Genomic DNA, 26,661 nt, shown 5'->3' on the forward strand with positions numbered 1-26,661 from the left:
CTACTCACCACCAGGCTCATGCATCCCCCACCCCTCCCCTCCAAAACCATCAGTTTGATTCTCAGGGTCCACGGTCTCTTTTTTTGATCCTTTTCGTGAACAGAACAAAATCATGTAGTATCCATCTATGTGCCAGAACACACACTGAACCCTACCTTTTGGGGAGTATTTAAAATACTTCATTTAGATAAGTATCGATTTTATGTATTTCCCTCCACTGGTCCACTCATACAGAAATGCTGTGTTGATAAAACAGTGATTTGTTTCTCATAATTACTCACGTAGAGCCTGTTTTTCCCACACACAGTGACCGAGAAATTGGTCAGTGAGTTCACAAAGTTTGAGAGATTATGAAGTACCTAGCCTTAGCTACACACAGAGAAAAAGCAGATCAAATACATAGATGGTGAGAAAATGACATAATTTGATTAGTATGTGCTTAGAGAAATATGACTTTGGAAAATGGAATTGGTGTTAACACTGCTTTTGATTTCATCTGGAACCCATGTTAAACTTTGTTCTAGAAATGTCCGGTGACTCAGGACGGTAAAAATGGATAGGGATGGTGTTTTCAATCAAGAATGGGACCTCTATTTATCTCAATATGTGTTTCTTTTCCCCTCTTCACCCTAAAGTTGGGCTAGTGACTCTATGGGGGGGGCAGGTCACCTCCCTTCATATCATTTTTTTTTTTTTTCAAAAACAGAGGGATAATGTGTGAGACCAGAGTTCAACTTTGGAAAGGAAGTCTTTCCTCTCATGTGCCACCCTTGTCTGTGAGTAGACACGTGTCTGGACAGAAGGAGTTGGCCACTGTGCAGCTGTAGTGACTCTGAAAGGTCTATGATGACACCATCACCATGGCGATGAGAGATACACCTCTGCTGTGTTGTCCAATGGTCCCTCTTTGAGCTGAGTGTGTCATTGAGAAACGTACAACTCTCAAGGATGGGAAACAGGATCAGAAATATTTTGTGTGGCTGCTGTTGTGATATGTTCTTACAGATCTCCGGACTGCTGTTTGCTGCTAACCAGATAGTTCACTCTTCCTCCAAAATTTTCTCATCATTGAAAATTTTCTCTCTCCAACTTGTCATTCGGAGTTATACAAATGTTTCATAGTTTAGTTTTATCCCTTGATTTCTATTTTTGGTTATTCTACCAAGCTAGCTGCCTTTTGTCTTTCATTGTGAAAACTACTCCTCCCTGTGATATCCTGCACCACACCCTTGACACAGTAGGTTCCCGTAGGGGAGAAAATACGGCAATGTCTATTTTCATTTCTGTCCAAAAATATATATTCATTTAATTAATCATATATTTCATTTAACGTCCAAAATTGTATATTCACATTCCTCCTTTCTTTAAGTGAGAGTGAACCCAGAAAGTTCGATATGGAGGATATTTATGATTGTTCTATCCATGTTTTACAATGTCTTCCTGTATCGTTTATCCCAAAATGGGTATGCATTTCAGGATTTGGGGGACATGTTGGTTTGTTCCTAGAAACAGGTGCCCCAAAGAGTTCCAAAGAATTGGAGAGTCTATATTTCACTTATGACCCCCAAGCAGATGTTTCTCTTTCTTCTTTGGCTGTTATCCAAAATTACTTTTCCTAGGTGATATGCTGTCTAGGTCATATGCTATCCCCCATCCCTTTCAGTTGCCAGAAGTAAGCATGGTGAAACTATAAGGACATTTTGTCCTCAGTTACACAATGAATAGCCAGTCTTTCAACATATGGTGAAAGATGGCTAATTGGTTAATGAATTGTGTTAATGAGGGATCGATACCCAAGCACAAAGATTGTTAAGAATGCACAAAGAACAATGGGTGATGTAGACCATGAGTAGAGACAAACTTTACATGTATGTGGATAAACATGTACACTTGTCCATGAGATGGTAGCTCGAAAGCAGAAAGAGTCTTTATTAGAGTGGTTTTGATGGAACGTGCTTGTTAGTTCTCTTGACCTTTCCTCCAGATCTCTTTCCAACAGCTAAGCTATGGCTTTTTACTGTGACAAGGGCCTCAGAAACTCATGTTGTTTGGACGCACTTAAGTTTGTGTGAGGAATACATAATGCGAGGTGGCATTGTTTCACATGCTTTAAAACACTAGACTTTGCAATAGTGACCCTGCCATCCTTTACCCTGGGATTCCTCTCATTTGGCCTGCTGACCATGAGTCAGGCAACTGGAACAATCTAGAGAATAATCATGACTATTTCTACCAAGGGTCCCAGAGAGTGTATTCAGGGAATCAGCAATTGGTTGTTTTTTCCTTATTGACTTCTTAATGCCTCTGATCTATCCAAAAGAAATTGTGTTGGGATAAAACACTTGTATTTAAGCAAAGCAGCTGTGTCACAAAGCAGTGGTCTGGGAACTCAAATGCCCAGATGTGACCCAGCTCTGGAAGCTGTGAAATTGTGAGATCTCCGACAAGATCTATACCCTCTAATGAGCCTCCCTGACCATGTGACATGCATGAATTCAGTAAATGCTCATCATGCCCATATTGGATGTTTTGTTTACTCTCCATATTTCCCAGGTGGAGGAACGCAGGCATAGGGATGGATGTGACCAGGTTCTTAGTCTCCTATCTAAAGGAGCCAGGAGGTGAACCCAGGCCTGTAGTCCCAGGGCTCATGCTCTAACTACTGAACTGAACTGCACTGATTACTCAGACATGGGATCATTAGTGCTGTGCATAGAGCTGTAGTCTCAGCGTGTACGTCCGGAATTACCTGAGCCAAGGGAAATCCCATGCTCTATTTAGCATTATGACGTCAACTCAGGGGTCACATAGGCCACCAAAGTTCCTGAGCCCCGCAAGTACAGACCTTGCCATAGTCTTTACTTGGAAAGAGACATAGAAAGCCTGGTCAGTTCAAAGATTTTGAGGGTTTGGAGGCACCCTTTAGGACAACCCAGTCAAATTATGTTTTAATACAGGGCTATCCTCAGCACCTGACCTCAGTCCAGTCAGAACTGAGGAGACTCTTTCACTGTATTTGATGGGATTGCCAATATGAGTAAGTCCTGGTAATGCAGGAATCCTGTGAGCCCAGGGACACTCCTGGGACCATGAAAGGGACTCAGAGATCCAGTTCATGGATTAGCCTTCTCTCCACTGCCCTCGTTGCCATCGTCTTGTGCCACTGAGATAGAGAGTGGTCAGTGTCATGGCATGGTCCCTTTTCAGGGCATGGCACAAATAGAATAAGAATAGGGAGCATAATAGGGGCTTCCTGGCTGACTCAGTCAGGGGAGCATTTGACTCTAGATTTAAGGGCCATGATTTCAGTCCCCATATTGGGCATGGAGCATACTAAAAATAAATAAATAAATAAATAAATAAATAAATAAATAAATAAATAAAATAATAATAATAATGATGATTGGGGACCTAGTGTAGTATATTGGATAACATTCTCCCCCATAAGCCCTAAGAACATGCTTGAATGCTGTGAATTACACACTTTAGTGACACTGTCCAATAAGAACTCAAGCGCTTGTAACAGCCTGGTGTCCATCATCCTTATTTTGACAGGCTTGTCCCTCAGGGTCAGGGAGTGTCCATGCTCCAGTGGGGACCTTGCCTCCTTAAAGTGCTCTCCCTTTGTTGGCTAGTAAGTGCAAGCATGGAGAGAGTCCATGCTCAATGAATATATACACCTGGCATCACACAGCAAGACCAGAATGAAATCAACATAGAACTAAGAATGGTGTTTGGTTTTCAATGACAGGACTTCTTTATTTACAAATTGTCAACAACTGGTGAGCTTCCTAACCAAGGACCAAGCACTTTGGTTGCTTCCTAACCAAGAAACACAATGTTGTGCCTAGATTTGAATCTGGTCTCTCAATGAAATGTCACTCATTATCAGGTTCCAAGGAGTATAGAGCAGAGGAGAGATGAATGCAAGGAGTGTCATGAGAGGGGGAGCTCCATGGGGGAGTGTGTTTAGGTGTCCCTCCCTATGGGTCCTTTGTATATTCCCGGTTTTTGAAAGAATATTTTATTTGAGTGGGAGAGAGAGAGAACGGGAGCACTGGGTATGACAAAAGTGGGGAGGAGAAGAGGGACAAGCAGGCACCAAGCTGAGTGCAGAAGCAGAGGATGGACTCGATCCCTGCACCCCGAGATCATGACATGACCCTACGTGAGACACTTAACCCACTGAGCCCCACAGGTGCCCCAGAGGGGTTCCCTTCAAAGGAGGTGGGACTTGGTCCCCCTCCACTGCAGGGTGTAGAGAAGAATGAGGAGTCTATAGAGACTGGATCTGGGGGAGGGAGGAAGGAACAGGGAAGGTGCGCACTGAGTCCCTGTTCACTCTGAGCCAGCCAGCCCTTCATCCAGGCTGTTTGGAGACTTACTCAAATCAATAACCAAGGAGACACTGAAGGTCCCAGGCTTGTTTAATCAACCACCAAAGCACTAGGCCAGGTGGCCATTTTCCCAGTTAACTGGAAGGAATGGCTCAGCCAGGCTTAGTTCTTTGAAGGGAAGCAGATTCTTGGTAGAGCCATCATTTGGAATGTCCTGGCTTCTGCATGAGCTTGGGATCCCAGCAGACCACTGGTCCCTGAGGGTGGTCCATTGGTCACAGGGAAGGCTCCACATGAGAGAGCTAGGAGTATGAATGCTGTGGGTGGATGGCCCTTGGCTTCTCTTGGCTCTTCAGAGGGGTTTCTCATGGGGCCATCTGTATTGTGTTCAAGGCTGGGGATTGAAACCTAGTAGTAGGAGGCCGAGTTAGGATTTGGACTGTTGCATTGGCTCAGGCACCTCCTCCAGGGCATCAAGTGTCTCCCAAACTCCCACTTGGGGCAGGAGGATTTGAGAATGGGACTAAACTGAGGAAGCCCTGGTTCAGGACTGCAGGGCATGATCTCAGGTGCCCTGGGAAGATCTCATGTATTGAGGGATCTCTCTCCCCAAGGATTCGACTCCATTCCTGTCCCAGATTTCCCACTCCTCAGTATAGTCCCTCTTGACAAATCACCAACCCCACACTCTCAATGACAGTGTCATTCTGTCTTTCTCTATAGTCTCACACAGTGTCTGCTAGAGCTTTTCCCCCATCTTTTCCTGTGGTAGTAAAGGACACTTAAGCTACACGTAACCTACATTCCAACATTTTACTGATTTTTAAGCCTGGAATGCAGAGTTGTTAATCCCCGGCCCCATGTAGGAAGGTCCATTTCCAGAACTCATTTCTTCCTTATCATTGAAACTTTATTCTATTGTCAACATTCCCCTCTTTGCTCCTCCTTCCAGCCCCTATTCTATTCTCTGCTTCTTCGTATTGGACTATTTGAGGTTCCCCATATAAGTGACATGATGCCATATTTGTCTCACTGGGTCTGGCTTATTTCTCTTAAGATGAAGTCCTCCAGGGCCATCCAGATTGTCACAAATGTTGACATTTTCTTCCTTCGCAGGTGAAAAATTATCCCAGATATGGGCCCAATGATGGAGACATCATAGAAAAATAAAACCCTCTGACAGACCAAATGAAGGTACCATGGGAATTCGTTCATGAAGTGGATTCAAGAATAATTATTCTAGGAGCACCTGGGTGGTGTCCAACTCGTGATTTTGGCTCAGATCACAATGCCAGGGGCCCGAGCTCGAGCCCCATGTGGGGCTCCAAGGTGGGTATGGAGCTGCATAGCTTCTCTCTCCAATTCCTATGCCCTTCCCCTGCTCACACTCTCTCTTTGTAGCTAAAAAAAAAGAAAGAAAAGAAAGAAAGAAAGAGGAAAAAAAAGAAGTTGTATCATTATACTAGCTTGTGAGTGTCCCATACTTCAGACAAAGATACCAAGCCATATTAATTTTGTCAACATTTTATTTCAGCTGGTCACTCATGAGTTTATAACCACAAGAGTAAAGCTGCATTTGCAACTCGAGTTTGGTCACGTTAGATAGTAGGTATAGTGAAGCTAACATTTGGACATGAGTGTGTTATTAAACACTAGCCAAAGAGATCTCTTCTTATTTTTTAATCAATAGACCTTATTACTTAGAATAGGTTTAGAGTATCCTAACAAGTAAAGAGACAATCAAAAAAATTTCCCTTATCCCCCTTATCCCACAGTGCACCATTTCCACAAGTATCAAAACCATCATTGTGGAACATTCGTCACAAATAAGAAACCAGCCTAGAGATATTATTCACTGAATTCCACCATTGCTATTAAGGTCTGCTCCGTGTTGTGCAGTAGTATGGGTTTTGACAAATGGGTAAAGTCCTGTATCCACCATTTATAGGGTAGGTTCACTGCCATAAAAATCCTATGTTTTACCTAGTCATGCCTTTGCACTTTCTCTAGGAATCAGAACAACCGCTGGTGGTTTGTCATCGCTCTAGATTTCCTTTTTCCAGAATATGTTAGAGTTGGAACCGTAAGCCATGTTGCTTTTCCATACTGACAGCTTTCCCCTCTATCTATACAGTTACCATTCATTGATATCTTTCTGTGACTTGACACCTGAATTATTTTTCTTTTCTTTGTATTATTGTTTTGGTTAGAGAAAGAGGGAAAATGTGGGGGATGAGGCAGAGGAAGAAGGAGAGAGAAACTTCAGCAGGCTCCTCCTCAGCATGGAGCTTGCGTGACGCGGGGCTGTAATTTCTCACCCCGAGATCCTGACCTGAGACAAAACCAAGAGTTGGGTGTTTAACTGAGAGAGTCAACTACATACCAGGAAGGCTCATCCCTTTTCATTACAGAATCCTATTTCATTGTATGGGGGTACTGTTGGTTGTTTACCCATTGACCCTGTGAAGGACAACTTAGTTGCCTCGAGTTGTGGTATTCCTAAAGAAAGCTGATAGATTATTTGTTCTTTGGGTGTTGAGTTTGCTAAGTTCTTTATAGATTTTGGACACTAGTCCTTTATCTGATATGTCATTTGCAAATATCTTCTCCCATTCTGTCAGAACTAATAGGAATTAGTTCTTCTTTAAATGTTTGGTAGAATTCATCCGGGAAGCCGTCTGGCCCTGGGATTTTGTTTGCTTGGAGATTTTTAATGACTGTTTCAATCTCCTTACTGGTTATGGGTCTGTTCAGGCTTTCTATTTCTTCCTGGTTCAGTTGTGGTAGTTTATATGTTTCTAGGAATGCATCCATTTCTTCCAGATTGTCAAATTTGTTGGCATAGAGTTGCTCATAGTATGTTCTTATAATAGTTTGTATGTCTTTGGTGTTAGTTGTGATCTCTCCTCTTTCATTCATGATTTTATTTATTTGGGTCCTTTCTCTTTTCTTTTTGATAAGTCTGGCCAGGGGGTTATCAATTCTATTAATTCTTTCAAAGAACCAGTTCCTAGTTTTGTTGATTTGTTCTATTGGTTTTTTTTTTTTGTTTCTATTTCATTGATTTCTGCTCTGATATTTATGATTTCTCTTGTCCTGCTGGGCTTAGGGTTTCTTTCTTGTTCTTTCTCCAGCTCCTTTAGGTTTAGGGTTAGGTTGTGTACCTGAGAACTTTCTTGTTTCTTCAGGAAGGCTTGTACCGCTATATATTTTCCTCTCAGGACTGCCTTTGTTGTGTCCCACAGATTTTGAACCGTTGTATTTTCATTATCATTTGTTTCCATGATTTTTTTCAATACTTTAATTTCCCAGTTGACCCATTAATTCTTTAGAAGGATGCTGTTTTGTCTCCATGTATTTGGGTTCTTTCCAAACTTCCTCTTGTGGGTGAGTTCTAGCTTCAGAGCATTGTGGTCTGAAAATATGCAGGGAATGATCCCAATCTTTTGATACTGGTTGAGTCCTGATTTAGGACCGAGCATGTGATCTATTCTGGAGAATGTTCCATGTGCACTAGAGAAGAATGTGTATTCTGTTGCTTTGGGATGAAATGTTCTGAAAATATCTGTGATGTCCATCTGGTCCAGTGTGTCATTTAAGGCCTTATTTCCTTGCTGATCTTTTGCTTGGATGATCTGTCCATTTCAGTGAGGGGAGTGTTAAATTCCCCTACTATTATTGTATTATTGTTGATGTGTTTCTTTGATTTTGTTATTAATTGGTTTATATAGTTGGCTGCTCCCACGTTGGGGGCATACATATTTAAAATTGTTAGATCTTCTTGTTGGACAGACCCTTTGAGTATGATATAGCATCCTTCCTCATCTCTTATTATAGTCTTTGGCTTAAAATCGAATTGATGTGATATAAGGATTGCCACTCCTGCTTTCTTCTGATGTCCATTAGCATGGTAAATTCTTTTGCACCCCCTCACTTTAAATCTGGAGGTATCTTCGTGCTTAAAATGAGTTTCTTGGAGGCAACATATAGAGGGGTTTGGTTTTTTTAATCTATTCTGATTCCCTGTGTCTTTTTTTTTTTTTTTTTTTTGTCTTTTAGAAATTTTTTATTTTAGAGGCGCCAGAGTTTCTCAGTTGTTGAAGTGGCTGCCTTTGGCTCAGGTCATGATCCCAGAGTCTCTGGGATCGAGTCCCACATCATGCTCCTTGCTCAGTGGGAAGTCTGCTTCTCTCTCTCCTGCCTGCTGCTCCCTCTGCTTGTGTGCTCTCTCTCAAATAAATAAATAAATAAATCTGTCAAATAAATAAAATCTTAAATTTTTTTTTTTTACTTTAAATTGTGGTAAAAAATACATAGCATAAATTTCACCATTTTTGTCTTTAAGTGTATAGTTTAACAATATTTAGCATTTTCACACTGTGGAGTAATGGATCTCTAGCACTTTTTCACCTTGCCAGACTGAGACTCTGAATTCACTGGATAACAACTCCCCATGCCCCCTCCCCCAGCCCCTGGCCCCCACCACACCACTTCCTGTCTCTATGAATTTGACCACCCCAGTACCTCATGTAAGTGGAACCACACATTTTCCTTTTGTGACTGGCTTATTTCACTCAGCGTGACGTCTTCAAGGTTTATCCATGTTGCAGCAGGTGATGGGATGTCTTTATTTTTTTTTCTAAAGATTTTTATTTATTTATTTGACAGAGAGAGATCACAAGTAGGCAGAGAGGCAGGCAGAGAGAGAGGAAGGGAAGCAGGTTCCCTGCTGAACAGAGAGCCAGATGCGGGGCTCAATCCCAGGACCCTGGGATCATGACCTGAGCTGAAGGCAGAGGCTTAACCCACTGAGCCACCCAGGTGCCCCATGTCCTTATATTTTTTTAAGACTGAATAATGTTCTACTGTATGCGTTTATCACATTTTTAAAATACAGCCATCTTTCAATGGACCACTTAGTTATTGTGAATAATGCTGCAGAGAATATGGGGTAAACAGCACCATCTGTTAAAGCAAAGACATTTGCACGTGTGTGCCTGTCCATGAAGACATGAACACACATATAAACGAGTGCTACATACACACACAATCACGTTTTCATGAAAGAGCATCAGGTTTTGAAAATTTTATCAAATTAATTGATTAGTAAAACAGAAGAGAAATAGCCTTTTAAACTTTTCACGGAGTTCAAAAGAGTGGGTCTATTTTATTTTTTAATTAAATTGCTTTGGGATTTAAACCCTTTTTTTATTTAAATAATATTGAAGTTTAATTTAAAATTGTATGGTTAAATATTTTTTTTAAATTTTTTTATTTTTTATAAACATATATTTTTATCCCCAGGGGTACAGGTCTGTGAATCACCAGGTTTACACACTTCACAGCACTCACCAAATCACATACCCTCCCCAATGTCCATAATCCAACCCCCCTCTCCCAAACCCCCTCCCCCCAGCAACCCTCAGTTTGTTTTGTGAGATTAAGAGTCACTTATGGTTTGTCTCCCTCCCAATCCCATCTTGTTTCATTTATTCTTCTTCTACCCACTTAAGCCTCCATGTTGCATCACCACTTCCTCATATCAGGGAGATCATATGATAGTTGTCTTTCTCTGCTTGACTTATTTCGCTAAGCATGATACGCTCTAGTTCCATCCATGTTGTTGCAAATGGCAAGATTTCATTTCTTTTGATGGCTGCATAGTATTCCATTGTGTATATATACCACATCTTCTTGATCCATTCATCTGTTGATGGGCATCTAGGTTCTTTCCATAGTTTGGCTATTGTGGACATTGCTGCTATAAACATTCGGGTGCACGTGCCCCTTTGGATCACTACATTTGTATCTTTAGGGTAAATCCCTGTGTCTTTTGATTGGGGCATTTAGCCCATTAACATTCAGGGTAACTATTGAGAGATATGAATTTAGTGCCATTGTATTGCCTGTAAGGTGACTGTTACTGTATATTGTCTCTGTTCCTTTCTGATCTACCACTTGTAGGCCCTCTCTCTGCTTAGAGGACCCCTTTCAATATTTCCTGTAGAGCTGGTTTGGTGTTTGCAAATTCTTTCAGTTCTCGTTTGTCCTGGAAGCTTTTAATCTCTCCTTCTTTTTTCAATGATAGCCTAGCCGGATATAGTATTCTTGGCTGCATGTTTTTCTCATTTAGTGCTCTGAAAATATCATGCCAGCTCTTTCTAGCCTGCCAGGTCTCTGTGGATAAGTCAGCTGCCAATCTAATATTTTTTTCCATTGTATGTTACAGACTTCTTTTCCCGGGCTGCTTTCAAGACTTTCTCTTTGTCACTGAGACTTGTAAATTGTACTATTAGGTGACGGGGTGTGGGCCTATTCTTATTGATTTTGAGGGGCATTCTCTGAACCTCCTCAATTTTGATGCTCATTCCCTTTGCCATATTGGGGAAATTCTCCCCCATAATTCTCTCCAGTATACCTTCTGCTCTCCTCTCTCTTCTTCTTCTGGAGTCCCAATTATTCTAATGTTGTTTCGTCTTATGGTGTCACTTATCTCTTGAATTCTCCCCTCGTGGTCTAGTAGCTGTTTGTCCCTCTTTTGCTCAGCTTCTTTACTTTCTGTCATTTGGTCTTCTATATTGCTAATTCTTTCTTTTGCCTCATTTATCCTAGCAATGAGAACCTCCATTTTTTATTGCACCTCATTAATAGCTTTTTTTTATTTCAACTTGGTTAGATTTTAGTTCTTTTATTTCTCCAGAAAGTGCTTTATATCTCCTGAGAGTGTTTCTCTAATATCTCCCATGCCTTTTCGAACCCGGCTAGAACTTTGAGAATTGTCATTCTGAACTCTAGATCTGACATATTACCAATGTCTGTATTGATGTGGTCCCTAGCCTTCGGTACTGCCTCTTGTTCTTTTTTTTTTTTTTTTTTTTTTTTTTTTTTGTGGTGAATTTTTCCGCATTGTCATTTTGTCCAGATAAGAGTATATGAAGGAGCAAGTAAAATACTGAAAGGGTGGCTACAACCCCAGGAAAAAATGCTTTAACCAAATCAGAAGAGATCCCAATTCGTGAGGGGGGAGAAAGGGGATAAAAAGAGGTTCAAAAAAAAAGAAAAAAAGGGAAAAAAAAACGAAAAGAATTAAAAAAGGAAAATGAATAAAGAAAAGTATAAAAAGGAAAAATATATATTACACTATTTAAAAAACATTAAAAAAGAAAATAGTAAAAGTTAAAAAAATTTTTAGCAGAAGAAGAGAAAAAAATGAAAAGTAAAAAAAATGAATTAACTGCAAGACTAAAAAATCACAGGGAGAAAGCCATGAGTACCATGCTTTGCTTTCTCCTCCTCTGGAATTCTACTGCTCTCCTTGGTATTGAAACCACACTCCTTGTTAGGTGAACTTGATCTTGGCTGAATTTCTTGTTGATCATCTGGGGGAGGTGCCTGGTGTAGTGATTCTCAAGTGTCTTTGCCCCAGGCAGAATTGCACTGCCCTTACCAGGGGCCGGCTGAGTAATCCGCTCGGCTTTGATTTCAGGAGCTTTTGGTCCCTGAGTGCTTTCCGTAGAGTTCCGGAGGATGGGAATACAAATGGCGGCCTCCGGGTCTCTGGCCTGGAGGAACCTAGAGCTCAGGGCCCCACTCCTCAGTTCGCCCTTAGAGAACAGCACCCAGTAATTCCCGTCTGCCTGACCTCCTGCCAGGCTTCAAGCTCACTGAGCCTGCAACCAGTTCAAGGTAACCCCCAGCTGTGAGCTTACTGTCAGCTCTGTCTCTGTAGCTGGCTTTCCCATTCCAGTACCCACAAGCTCTGCAACACTCAGACACCCCCGATCCTTCTGTCACCCTGCGGGACCTGAGGCCACGCTGACTCTCCATGGGCTTCGCCCTGGTTTAGCCTCTGGAGCGATTTCCCTCAGCGGAACAGACTTGTAAAAGTCCTGATTTTGTGCTCCATTGCTCCGGCGCTTGCCGGGAGCTGGCCCCTCCCCCCGGGGTCTATCTTCCCGTCACTTTGGATTCACTTCTCCGCCAGTCCTACCTTTCAGAAAGTGCCTGTTTCTCTGTTTCTAGAATTGCTGTTCTTCTCTTTGATCTGCCGATGGATTTGCAGGTGTTTGCAATCTTTAGATAAGCTATCTAGCTGATCTCCTGCTAGCTGAAGTAGTCTCAGCCTGCTACTTCTCCGCCATCTTGACTCCTCCCTTGGGTATTCATCCTTTCTAATGGAGGCATAATATTCCATAGTGTATATGGACCACACCTTCCTATCCATTCATCTCTTGACTGGCATCTTGGTTCTTTCTACAGTTTGGTGACTGTGGCCATTGCTGCTATAAACATTGGGGCACAGTTGGCCCTTCTTTTCACTACATCTGTATCTTTGTGATAAATACCCAGTAATGCAATTACAGAAGGCCCTACATTTTTATACGGAGTTTGGTATCAAAAATATATTTACCCTTGTTCCCGATCCTCCTCCTGTGGGGAGCTTGCCAGTCCCGAGACTACAGAGATCATAACCTGAGCGGAAGGCCGATGCTGAAAGGATTGAGCCCTCTGGGTGCCCCTCCCCGAATTATCCTTGAGCAGCACCACCAATGTGCTGACAGGTACTTTCTTGATGTCTGTCTAGATGTGGACATCGGCTCAGTCTGAGTGTGGCCTCGCAAGAGCATGGAAGTGCAGAAAGAATGGCATATTGCCAAGGTGAGCATGCCAGTCTTCACCCAAGGAACAAGCATTGTTTTCTTGGTTTCTTTCATCAAATTCAGGTGAAAATCAGATCATACATGTTGGCGAATTGAACATAATATTAAAAAATTCATTTTCCTAATATAAATTGCTTGTATATGGAAATAAAATGATGTTTCAACTGTATATGTGTCTGAATGTGTGTGTATGTGTAATTACAGAATTACACATACACACACATTTGAGAGGACATATATATAATTTCCTTTTGGGGAGAGTGCTGAGTGGTTGTCTCTTGTCAACCATCATCTGATTTGAGAGGACATTCACCAATGGCAACAGCAAACCTGGTTAGAATTGCGCTGGTGTACAAAAGAAAAAAGAAAGAAAATGGTGTAAATTTATCATTATTTAGAAAAGGTATTGATACTATTTGTTTCAAATTATAGAAATATTATCATATAACCTCACTTACTTAAAGCTAAGAAAGTAATTTCTTTCTTTTTTTTTAATTTATTTTTTATTTATTTTCAGCATAACAGCATTCATTATTTTTGCACCACACCCAGTGCTCCATGCAAACCGTGCCCTCTATAATACGCACAACTTGGTACCCCGACCTCCCACCCCCCCACACTCCTTCAAAACCCTCAGATTGTTTTTCAGAGTCCATAGTCTCTCATGGTTATTTCTTATTTAACTTTTAAATTTGGTAAACTTTTATTAGGTACCTATACAAGATACATAAATCAGGGAGCCCACGTGTTCTTGCTGAAAAGAACTTTCTATAGTTAGTAGATCATGCTTTCATTTTAGACCAGCATTAGTCTACACTAGACTTTTCTAGCTTTATTATTACATTAGTTAAAATGATTTGGGGTTCTGTGAACAAACGCATTTGCTAAACACTTAGTATGTACCTAATATGTATAGACAAATAAAGGTTGGTTGAACTTCACCAATGATACTTAAAAAAAAAAAAAGAATTGCGGTGGTGGCATTCTTTCCCTCAGCAACAGTTTCCCTGCTTGGATGAAGAATTGTAGGCACCATCCTGAGTGGACTGGGCAGACACATCTCCAAGGAAAAACAATTTCCTACAGGCGTCCTGTTTTCTTACTGTGAGGGCCAAACACTGGGTTCCTTCTGGTTTCCTAATGTCACTGAGAGAATTAAAGATCATGAAGTCAGACAGTATAAAACATGACCTGAGCCTCATGCTGCCCTCCTTTCCGTACCTTCAGGTGCCGCCCAAAGAAGTGTATATTCTGGAATCAGTCTCTTGCTGTCTGTAGTCAGGGGCACCATCAGATCCTGGGTTCCCACTGGAATGGGGATCAGAGGTGTGGTGAAACAATGGGTTTTCTATGTGCATAACCATGGTCATATCTTTGTAAGTGGCTCTTTAGTGTTCAGGTAGTGAGTTTGTGTATGTGGGGGTGGGCTGTGTCTCTGTGTGAACAGACGAGGTGTGATTCTGAATAGGCATGTAGTTGTGTGTGTGTGTGTGTGTGTGTGTGTGTGTGTGTGTGTATCCAGGATTTATGTCTCCCTAAATAGCACAGTTACTGGTGTGAACTTATCATTTAGAAAAAGACAAAGAAAATCCCGCCCCTTGCCTCATGGGTGTGTTGTGTGTCAGAACTTATGGCATTGTATGACTTAAAAATGTGTGCAGTCTATTGTATGCCAAATAGATCTGGTTTAATCTGACAAAATCCCAACACCATGGAGGAAAGTGTTCCCAGGGTCCTGAGAGGAAAATAACATTTTCAGAATTCCCTTGAGTCTGTCAGGAATGACTTCAGTTCATGATGGGTCTCACCTCTGAGCAGACAGCAGGAGCGATCATGACTAAAGAGAAGGAGCCACAGCATATTCAGTTGGTGTCAGAGAAAAGGGAGGCTGGAGAGGGTGCTGAATGACAGCAAGGATGTAGTGCCTGTGTTTGGGGAGCCTAGCACCAAGATGAGGCCCTTCAACCCCAGATCTCATGATCCTTTTTCCATCTCTATTTCTAGGGGAAGACCCTACATTTCTACACTGAGTGGCATTAGTAATAGCTTTTTGCCTTGTTCTTGATCTTCCCTGAATGGGGCTCTCACCAAACCCAATCCCAGAGGCCATGTTCTATCAGACTCTTCAGATTAAAGGGATATTTCTCCAACAGCCCCTCCTCTGTTCCCACAACTTTTTGATGAAAGGAGCCTGAGAAAGAATCCTCTTCCTCTTAGAGGGAGTGCTGGGGCATGTGGTCCTAAGGGCAGATGGTTGCCACATCCTGTTCTGAAGGGAATCTGAGAAGTGCAAGCCTGCAGGTTCTAGAAATTCTTTGTCTCTAGATCATGGTCTCAGGAAGGGAGGCAGAGGCTTTTTTTTTTAAAGATTTTATTTATTTATTTGAGAGAGAGAAATCACAAGTAGATGGAGAGGCAGGCAGAGAGAGAGAGAGGGAAGCAGGCTCCCTGCTGAGCAGAGAGCCCAATGCGGGACTCGATCCCAGGACCCTGAGATCATGACCTGAGCCAAAGGCAGAGGCTTAACCCACTGAACCACCCAGGAACCCCAGATTGGTTTTTTATTTATTTTTTTATTATATTAATTTAGCCACCGTAGAGTAGTACATCATTAGTTTTTGATGTAGTGCTCAATGATCTATTCTTTACTTATAACACCCAATCTCAGCATATACCCTCCTCAATACCCATCACCCTGTTACCCCATCCCCCTATACTCCTCCCCTCTGAAACCCTCAGGTTGGTTCTTGGGGTCTATAGTCTCTCATGGTTCATCTCCCTCTCTGATTTCTTGCCTTTCAGATTTCCCTTTTTTCCCCTATGGCACTACATGCTATTGCTTATGTTCCACAGATGAGTGTAACCATACAATAATTGTGTTTCCCTGCTTGACTCTTCTTTCCTTAACATATTCCCCTCCATCTCCATCCATGTCAGTGCAAATGGAGGGTATTCATTATTTCTGATGGCTGAATAATATTCCATTGTATATATGGACGACATCTTCTTTTTTTTTTTTAATTTCTTTTCAGTGTTAACAGTATTCATTGTTTTTGCACCACACACATTGCCCCATGCAATCCGTGCCCTCCTTAATACCAACCCCCTGGCTCCCCCACTCTCCCACCCCACGCACCTTCAAAACCCTCAGGTTGTTTTTCAGAGTCCATAGTCTCTCATGGTTCACCTCCCCTTCCAATTTCCCTCAACTCCCTTCTCCTCTCTAACTCCCCTTTTCCTCCATGATATTTGTTATGCCCCACAAAAAAGTGAAACCATATAATTGACTCTCTCTGCTTGACTTATTTCACTCAGCATAATCTCTTCCAGTCCTGTCCATGTTGATACAAAAGTTGGGTATTCATCCTTTCTGGTGGAGGCATAATACTCCATAGTGTATATGGACCACATCTTCCTTATCTATTCATCCGTTGAAGGCCATCTCGGTTCTTTCCATAGTTTGGTGTTTTGTGTTTTTTTTTTAAGATTTTATTTATTTGACAGACAGAGATCACAAGTAGGCAGAGAGAGAGAAAGAGAGGAGGAAGCAGGCTCCCTGATGAGCAGAGAGCCCAATGCGGGACTCTATCCCAGGACCCTGAGATCATGACCTGAGCCGAAGGCAGAGGCCCCAACCCACTGAGCCATCCACGTGTCCCGGACCACATCTTCTTTATCCATTCATCTGTTGAAGGGCATCTTGGATCCTTCTACACTTTGGCTATTGTGGACACTGATGCTATGAACATTGGGGTACATGTGTCCCTTCTTTTCACTACATCTGTATCTGTGAGGTGAATACATAGTAGCACAATTGCTGGGTGGAAGAGTAGCTATATTCTTAACATCTTGAGGAAACTTCATACTGTTTTCCAGAGTGGCTATACCAGCTGGCGTTTCAAACCACCCAAGAAGTAAGAGGTTTACCCTTCCTCCACATCCTCACCAACATTTGTTGTTTCTTGACTTGTTAATTGTTGCCATTCTAACTGGTATAAGGTGGCATCTCAGTGTGGTTTTGATTTTTATTTGTCTGATGGCTAGTGATGGTGAGCATTTTTTCGTGTGTCTATTAGCCATTGCATGTCTTTTTAGGAGAAGTGTCTGTTCAAGTCTTTTTCCCATCTTTGGACTGGGCTATTTGTTTTTTGAGTGTTGAGTTTGAGAAGATCTTCATAGATCTTGGATATCAGCCCCTTATCTGTAATGTCATTTGCAAATATCTTCTCCTATTGTGTGGGCTGCCTCTTAGTTTTGTTGCCTGTTTCCTTTGCTGTGCAGAAGCTTTTTATCTTGGTGAAGCCCAGACAGTTCATTTTTGGCTTTGTTTCACTTGCCTTTGGAGGCATGTCTTGAGAGAAGCTGCTGTGGCTGATGTCGAAGAGGTTACCGCCTATGTCCTCCTCTAGGATTTTGATGGATTCCTGTCTCACATTGAGGTCTTCCATCCATTTTGAATTTAGTTTTGTTTATGGTGTAAGGGAATGGTCAGGTTTCATTCTTGTATATATAGCCATCCAATTTTCCCAGCACCACTTATTCAAGAGACTCTCTTTTTCCCATTGGATATTTTTTCCTGATTTGTCAAAGATTAGATGACCATCAAGTTGAGGGTCCATTTCTGGAGTCTCTATTCTGTTCTACTGGTCTATGTGTCTGTTTTTGTGCCAATACCATGATGTCTTTGTGATCACAGCTTGGTAATACAGCTTGAAGTCAGGCAACGTGATGCCCCAGCTTTTTTTCTTTTTCATCATTCCCCTTTGGTGATTCAGGGTCTTTTCTTCTACCATACAGATTTTAGCACTGTTGGTTTGAACGCTTTGAAAAATGCCAGTAGTATTTTAATAAGGATGGCATTGAAAGTGTAAATCTCTCTGGGCAGGACATTTTTTTTATTTAAAGATTCTATTTATTTATTTGACAGACAGAGATCACAGTAGGCAGAGAGGCAGGCGGGGGGACAGGAAGTGCAGGCTCCCTGCTGAGCAGAGAGCCTGATGTGGGACTCAATTCCAGGACCCTGAGATCATGACCTGAGCCGAAGGTAGAGGCTTTATTTAACCCACTGAGCCACCCAGGCGCCCCCAGGACAAACATTTTAACAATGGATAGATTCTAACTGTCACACAGCCTGCCATCCCATTTCATCAGGAAACAGAGCAGGCATCATCCCATTCCCTAACAGCAGTTAGGGTTACTATTCCACGGGGAGGAATAGGCAAGGGACAAATGGGGCTGGTAGGGAGAGATAGATAGGGGACTATGGGATCAGGCTCACAGAAATCCCCAAACTGTGAAGGTGTGGAGAAACCAGAGGCATTTGGGATGGAGGACCACCCTGCCACAGGCATGTGGTGTGGGTCCTGAGGGGTACATATTGTTATGATAATCACCTGTGATCAACAAAGAATAACCAGCCCCTAAAAAAGAATTAAGCCACTGAATGTGTTATCAATAGAGATCTTAAAAGATTTTAAGTTCCCTGGTTAGCTGCCTTTAAAAGACCAACCTTAAAGGCCCTTGTTGGCGACCCTGTCGAGACCCCTCTCACTCTTGAGAGCTTTTTCTGTATCCTGACTTAATAAAGTTCTATCACTTTACTCACTGGGGGAAAAAAAAAGAGCAAAAATCGACAGCATCAGTTACAAAGTGTATGGCAGTGAGCAATTTCCTCAGTAAGAAATCCTCCTCCTTATCATAACAAATAACATGGAGGACATGGGGAGATGGAGAGGAGAAGGGAGTTGAGGGAAATTGGAAGGGGAGGTGAATCATGAGAGACTAGGGACTCTGAAAATCAACCTGAGGGTTTTGAAGGTGTGTGGGGGGGGAGGGTGGAGGAGCCAGGTGGTAGGTATTAAGGAGGGCACGGATTGCATGGAGCACTGGGTGTGGTGCAAAAACAATGAATACTGTTAACACTGAAATGAAATTAAAAAAAAAAAAAAACCTCGTCCTTGACAAAGAAGTTTGTATTTGCTGACCAAAATGCACTTGAAAGGTCTGCCATGAAAAGCCCAAACTTTTCCTTTTGGGGGCTGTGTATCCCATCTGGTTCCATAAAATCAAGAGAAAAAAGCCATATGTAAACAGTGTACAAGATGATATGATCTTCATACTTTTTAATCACAGATGGATGCAAAAAGAATCTAAAATTGTACATATTCTGGAATCACGTGCTGAAGAAGTATCTCAGTGCTGAAAGAGGTGGGGCTTTCCTGTCTGCTTTGGCCTGCGTGTCTACCCTGATTCTGGGTCCTGCCGGAATGGAGGGATGGGGTGCCATGAATGCTCAGCAGAGAGCTTTGGCCACAATCTATGGGCTCTGTAAGCAACTTAGTCACTTAGGTGGTTTGGATTCATGTGCGTGTGAGAGTTGTGTGTGTATGTAAGTCTGCATGGTATGACTGTGAATGTGAGTGTATGTGTGTTCCCTCGGGAGGTATTTCCCATGTACCCAGCCCAAAGCAAGTGTCAGATCTCCCTTCAGAAATCTCATTACCCCTGCACAATTTACATACAACACCACGTTCCTCTCTCACCACCTCTGGACCTGGGGGTTTGTTGGCCATTCCCTCTCTTTGTGGAGAAGGTGCAGAGAGGGATGGCCCATGCTCTTGACTGCCTAGGTTGGAAAAGCCAAACTGTGAACCCAAGCATGGGTCCCAATGTTGTTGCACTGGCCACTAACAAGCATTTACCACTTAACCATGAGATCATTAGTCACAGAGCAAGGCAGTTCTGGCATTCATGTACATGCCTGCCAATACTCGAGTATACAGTGGTCCCACATACTGCCACCGTGCTGGGGTGGCCTCAGTGGTCCCATAGCCCAGGGAAGCTGCATTTATCAGTCAACTGCAAAGCTGAGGACATAATCTGTCCTCAGATCAGGGGACAGCAGATCCTGAGATCTGCAGACATAATCCTGGGAGCAGCAGGGCCCGCTCTGAGTCCTTAGCTTCCCTTCTTCTCCACTTTCCTTTCCACGGACATCCCAATGTCATTGCTGCCCTGTCCCCTCAAAGACTACTTTGAAGATGTTGAAGACTGGCACAGAATGGGCAAAACTGTGCCTGCAATTTATCACTATAGTCCTCTCTTTTCATTTTCTTGCATCCTTACGTTTGATCTCCACTTTTTGTTTCTTCCCCTTTCCCTCTTTGGATGGTTCTTCCAAAGAACCCGGCACCATGCAGGTACTGGAGATTCTTACACCTTCAATGTCTTTCAGGTCTCTCTGCTGGCTCCCTCACCAGCTTTACTGGTGTCACCCCGGCTCCTGACCCAGGTCTGCACTGCTGAACCATGCTGAGCAGCCCTGAGTGGTGGGCAGGGAGCAGGGTGGGGAATCAGAATGGCTGGGCTCCCTTGCAGCAGGAGCTCCAGGAAGTCACACAGCCCCCTAATGTGAGCATTTTCCTGCCCTGGTGGGTGTTGTGGGGGGGGGGGCTCTGATATTTCCAATTCTTTTCTTCTTTTTAGTTGTCAAGAAATCCTCTAGTGGACGATTCGATAAAAGGAGAAGAGGAAGCAGTTTGGGGCAAAGAAGACCTGGAGGAAGAAATGTGAATGTGGACTGTTAGGGATGAAAAGGGTGAAGCAACCAAGGCCACATGAGGATGCATTTACTCAGCCAACATTAACTGAGACTCCACCATGTGCCATGCTCTGTAGTAGATGCTGGCAACAAGTTCGCTCTATCCTCAAGGTTCCCAGTGCAGAGGACACATGAAAACTGGCCATAGAATGGGTCTGTCTTATTCATCTCTATATCCCTCATACCTCACATGGTGCCCAGCACATAGTAGGAGCTCAAAAAAGAGAAATTTCCTTGGACCGTGGGACACTGTGGTGGTCGAGTCTCTGGCACTTGGAATCTGGGAACTTGGGTTTGATTATAGCCTGTCCAGTGCTGTGCAGCTATGGGCAGGTCACTTCACCTCTCTGAGACTCAGTTTCCTTGTAGGTAAAATGGGAACTTGGAACACAAGACCTGTCCGGGGGGTTAAGGAGCTAATCTGTGAAAAGAGACTGGCCCATGCTAAGTGTTCAGATTACAGTTATTGGGGTTAATGTTGCCACCATAATGTCAAAAAGCTTGAGTAAACAATCTCTTCTCCATTTGCTTTCTGGAAAATGAGAAGGACTGACCAGATCGCCTCTGTGTCATCAACACTAGGAATCTAAAAATTAAAAATGGTGGTTGACCTTCTTTCCCTTTATGTCTCCCTCCTCCCTCCCTCTCCCCTGCTCTGCTCTCCCATTTCAACTCCTCTCTCTTTGGCTTGCTGCTCCATCTTTCCCAACCACCCTCCTCTGGGAACAGGGCAGAAGGGGTCACCTCTCAGCTCCTGAGGGTGCAGGCACTTGTCTACCCTTCCTGCCTAGTTGGGCTTCTATCCATAAATCCCTACTCCCTGGAGAGGGGCAAGACTGGGCTCAGAGGACAGGCAGGCTCCTGCTCTCAGGCCTGATGTACGGGATGCATAGCACCTTCTCTCCTTCCCCACCACACTCCAGCATGCTCTAAGACCTCCACCGATGAAGGTAGTTCAGGCACCAAGGTCTGCTCAGGCAAAGAAAACTGGTTAGGACACAGCTCAGAGAATGGACTCAAGTCAGCAAAACCTTCCCGTCTGGGTGACTTGGGACAGGTGGTTAACCCTCTGCTTGCCTTGGCTCTCCTATCTGCAAGACAGAGTGGCCCACAGTATCCACTTCCCAAACATGATGTGAAGAAACACATTAATGTAAGTGAAGTACTTAGCTCAGGGGCGGCACAATTAAACCATGTGTATGAGTTTGTGATCATCATTGTTACATGGTTAAAGGCCAGTCAATGCCCCTTAACCAGTGACCACCAGGCCTGCACCTGCAGCTCTCCAAGCTGGGCTTCCCTCTCCTCTCCATGTAGGAGAAAACAAACCATGGGGAACTCTTGGGTGTTTCTGTAAGAAAACCACGAGAGACTATGGACTCTGAAAAACAATCTGAGGGTTTTGAAGGGTCAGGGGGTGGGAGGTTGGGGGAACCAGGTTGTGGGTATTAGAAAGGGCACGGATTGCATGTAGCACTGGGGGTGGTGCAAAAACAATGAATGCTGTTACACTGAAAGGAAATAATTTTTTAAAATGTCAGGAAAAATATTGGTTGGGTTTTAAAAAGGTATAAGTAATCTCTACACTACTCATGGCAGAGTAAAGGAAACCCAGGGTCAGAGAGGACAGGAGTTCACTGCATGTCAGAGGACAAGTGGGCAGCAGGACTCAGAATGTAATTGCCCACAGACATCCCCAGAAATCACTGTCCCTGGAATTCGTGTTTCCAACCAAGACGTGGTTCTTCCTGTTGGACCTTGTGATTGGGAGTCCCTCCCTGGGGGAATGGAAGCTGAGAAGCTATCCTATGTCTCCTGTGGGTGGGGGGGCACAATGGAGACAGTGCCTTCAGAGGCTGGAAGGTAGGCAGGAAACAAAACCTGGACCTTCACACTGGAGGCCAAAGGGCTCAGGAAGCAAAGGGAAAGGAGAGAGACACACTCTTCCAGGCAGGGAGGAGAGGACCTTCTAAGACCCAGTGGGCTGCTAAGGCCCTAGGTTACTGGCTGGAGGTTGGAGCAGTCCAGGGTAACCCCAGGGAGAGAGACTGGTGAGCCTCTGTGTGCTGCCTGGTGGAGAGGGTGAAAGGGAGGCAGTATTGGTTCCACATGTCCCCGGAATTCTGAATGCCACCCTGACGCCCATCTGCGGCTCCTGAAGGTATGCAGGGAAGGCTTCTGCCAACCAGAGGTAGAGCAGGTGTGTAGGGTGGGATTAGGGCATCCCCTCTGGAGCTTTGACAATTTGCAAAGACCCCCAGACGAGAGATGCTGTTATGGTCCTCTATCCATCTCCAGGTTGGGGAAGGCAGATTAAACTCCTAAAACTGTAGAATTCACACTGGGTGTCCCTGGATGTCCACTGTTGCTTCCTTTGTTCAACAAATCTGGTGCTGGGGTGTTGAGGTCGAGAGGATCCTTTTTCACTGTATTGCTGGGCAAGCTACAGTCACCTCTCTGAGCCTCATCTGTAAAATGGGGCTGACAATAGCGCTTTCATAGAGTTTTTAGGATTTCATGAGAGAACAAGGCCCTGGGTAAAGGTGACTGTTCCTATTGCTCTCCACCCCCCCCCCAAACCCTCTGCTCTAGGGAGACCGCTACCTGGTCGACCCAGAAGCACAACCTTGCTGGTTGTTTGGGGACTGAGCAGGGAGAATGGTTAAAGCCACAGCTGGAACCAGCAATATACAGACTCAGTGACCTTGGACAAGTCCCTGGCACTCTCTGGGCCTCAGTTTCCTTATCTGTGGAATTCAGGAGTTCTACAGGAAAAGCTGAGACAGCAGTGCCTGTACATTTAAGAAGTGCTTACTGTATGCTCCACTCTTCACCTGCTTCTCAATAATTCTAGGGGCCACCCATGTCATCGACAGCCCATTGTCCAGGAAGCAAGGCTTAGGAGGGGTGGAGGGATATGTCCACAGGCACACAGCAGGGAGCAGTGGTGCTAGCTTGAGGCCTGCTCTCCTGTACAAGTAACTTTCTCCCCTTGGGGTGCAAGGCCAACACCCCGGAGCCAACCCAGGTGGGGAGGGTGTTCTGGGAGCTGCTTTGGTTCTCTGGGCCCACAGCCAAAGGGCCACAGAAATGAGATTTGATTCCTTCAGCAATCTGAGCCCCTATCATGTGCCTGGCATGAAGCAAGGCCCTGGAGTCAGGTAGAAGAATGGGAGAAGTCACCCCAAATCACAGAAGTGTGTATGCAAGACTTACCAAGTGGGCTCTCCTTTAATCCTCACCACCTCGAGTGATCCATGCTGTCATGATCCCCAAGTGACAGATCTGGAAAATTAGGTCCAGAGAAGGTAAGTGATTTGTCTAGGCCACACAGCTAGTTCATGTCGGAGCTGAGAATCAGAATTCTTTACTTTGAATCAGACAATGTATTCTTAGGTATTGACCTCCTAAAGACAAAATAATGCTTTTGATCTCCAAGCATGTCTGTCTTACTATTCATGAACATGCCTCAGTTTTCTGTCTTGTTCATTAGTGTTTGCCTAATATCTTCCCCAACATCTTCATCAAAACATTTATGGGTACTTATATGTACCTATGTTTTTAAATAAATTATCCAAAGTCAATACAGCCTTTGAGTTGTCATGTTAAGTCCATTTACATTTAGTATGAGTACTGATCCATTTATAGATATTTTTACTCAATTTTTTTTTGCTATTTATCCTGATGGATTTATGCTTCTATCCTCCTTTCTTCTTTTGGATCGACTCAGTGTAAGTATTATTTTTGTAACTACAACCACTGAACTATTCTGGAAGTACACAGTCACTTTTAAATTATTCTTCAAAGTTTAACATGCCAAATTAACTTAAAATGCAAAGTAATGAATACACGTACGTTATTCCAAACAGAATGAGAACACTTCAAATCTGATTACATGTTACTTCTGATCCTACATGTTACTTCTGCTTATGGGTTTGCTTCCAACTTGCTGTTTTCATCCTGGCTTGGGAAACAGTATTTACTTGGTGGAGATATCATTTTTGCCTACTTGTATATTTGCTGAGCATCCAGATATCTCAAACTTCCATTCTGAGATCATTCATCTTCAGTTTCTTTAATGACCTCTCAAGAAATCATCATTTCTCTGTTATTTGAATAAGTGTTTGACCAAGTATATACCTCTGTCTTGATCTTTAGGCTCAGTTCACTAAAGGTGTTATTTCACTTTCTTTGGTTCTACTTTTGCTGATTGTTCTTCTGGGGTAAGTAACACAGGTCTTATCTTTCCCTTTTTTTCTTGACTTGCACCAACATATATCTATATGTAGGATGTTTCCTTTTCTTTTCTTTTCTTTCCTTTTCTCTTCTCTTCTCTTCTCTCCTCTTTCTTTTCTTTCATTAGTGTTGACCTTCTAAAGACAAAATGATGCCTTTGGTCTCCAAGCCTATCTGGCTTGCTATTTATTAACAACATGGAACTTGAACTCATGAGCCTGAGATCAAGACCAGAGCTGAGACCAAGATCTGAATGCTTAATTGACTGAGCCACCCAGATGTCCCCACCCATCGCTTTTATTTTGGCGTTTCTTTGTTTTGCTTTGTTTGTTTTCAATCTATTTATACTCTGTGGCTTTCACTCTGTTTCCCAAAGCTGAGAAATCATATATTTTTTATCAGATTAAAGAAATGCTCAACTGTTATGACCTCAAATGCATTGTCTTCTCCAGTCTCCCTGCTTTCTCCTTGGAGCCAAATTAGATTATTAGACATTCTAAATCAGGCTTTCAAATTATTTAAATGCTTTCTTTGAATATCCAATTTCTTTTTCTGCCTGAGCTGGGTAAATATGTCAGAACTACCTTCCATCTCTGTATTTCTTTTTCCTCCTATCTCTAATCTGGTATAATGAATTGAGTTTTTTTGTTTTGTTTTGTTTTGTTTTTAATTCATTTATTTTCAGCATAATAGTATTCATTAATTTTTCACCACACCCAGTGCTCCATGCAATCTGTGCCTTCTATAATACCCACCACCTGGTACCCCAACCTCCCAACCCCCCATCACTTCAAACCCCTCAGATGAATTGAGTTTTTAATTTTAATTTCTGGGATGTTCATTTCCTATAGTTCTAGGAGAGTCCTTTTATAAAGGTGTGGTTTTTAAAATCTGGGCATTTTCATACTATATGATTCTTTGACCATGTTTTTAATTCTATGTTTGGTTTTTATTTAAAAAAAAAACATTTAAAAGCCATTTCTGATTTGGGCAATTCTTGACTCTCAAAAACCCTTGGCTAAATAACTTGACAGAAGAATACAGGTGAGATCCAGACTTGTCTTGACGTTATCTGGAGACTGTACTTATCTGGAGATCCATGTGCTCTATCCTCATCACCTACCTGGATCTTTTTTTAAATTAATATATAATGCATTATTTGCCCCAGGGCTACAGGTCTGTGAATCATCAGGCTTACATATTTCACAGCACTCACCATAGCACATGCCCCAGTGTCCATATCCCAGCCACCGTCTCCCTACCCCTCTGCCCCCCAGCAACCCTCAGTTTGTTTCCTGAGATTAAGAGTCTCTTTTGGTTCGTCTCCCTCCTGATCCCATCTTGTTTCATTTTCTCCCTCCCTACACCCCATGACCCCCCACTTTGCCTCTCAAATTCCTCATATCAGAGAGATCATATGATAATTGCCTTTCTCTTGATTGACTTATTTTGCTTACATAATACCATCTAGCTCCATGTCATTGAAAAATGGCAAGATTCTGTTTTTTTTGATGGCTGCATAGTATTCCATTCTATATATATATCACATCTTCTTTATACATTAATCTGTTGAGGGACATCTAGGTTCTTTATAGAGTTTGGCTATTGTGGACATTGGTGCTATAAACATTTGGATGCACGTGCCCCTTTGGATCACTACATTTGTATCTTTAGGGTAAATACCTAGTAGTGCAATTGCTCGGTCGTAGTGTAGCTCTATTTTCAATGTTTTGAGGAGTGGCCATACTGTTTTCCAGACTGGCTGCATCAGCTTGCATTCCCACCAACAGTAGGTGAGATCCTCTTTCTCTGCTTCCTCACCAAC

General features: G+C 43.0%; 1 long non-coding RNA gene across 4 annotated transcripts in view; it reads right to left on the reverse strand.

The window, feature by feature from the left end:
• LOC309857420 overlaps positions 1-26,661 on the reverse strand; it is a 75,417-nt gene that overhangs the window by 42,138 nt on the left and 6,618 nt on the right. For 2 of the 4 annotated variants that reach the window (XR_014307703.1, XR_014307704.1), the window contains exons 1-2: positions 20,126-21,172; positions 14,219-14,305 (exon numbers count right to left, since the gene is read on the reverse strand). This is a non-coding gene — a long non-coding RNA (uncharacterized lncRNA). Of the gene's footprint in view, positions 1-13,980; positions 14,135-14,218; positions 14,306-20,125; positions 21,173-26,661 lie in introns of those variants that run through there. The other 2 variants (XR_014307705.1, XR_014307706.1) reach the window with 2 other exon arrangements.

Source organism: Mustela nivalis (assembly GCF_964662115.1).
Source record: "Mustela nivalis genome assembly, contig: HAP1_SCAFFOLD_692, whole genome shotgun sequence".
In the NCBI taxonomy this organism is placed as follows: Eukaryota; Metazoa; Chordata; class Mammalia; order Carnivora; family Mustelidae; genus Mustela; species Mustela nivalis.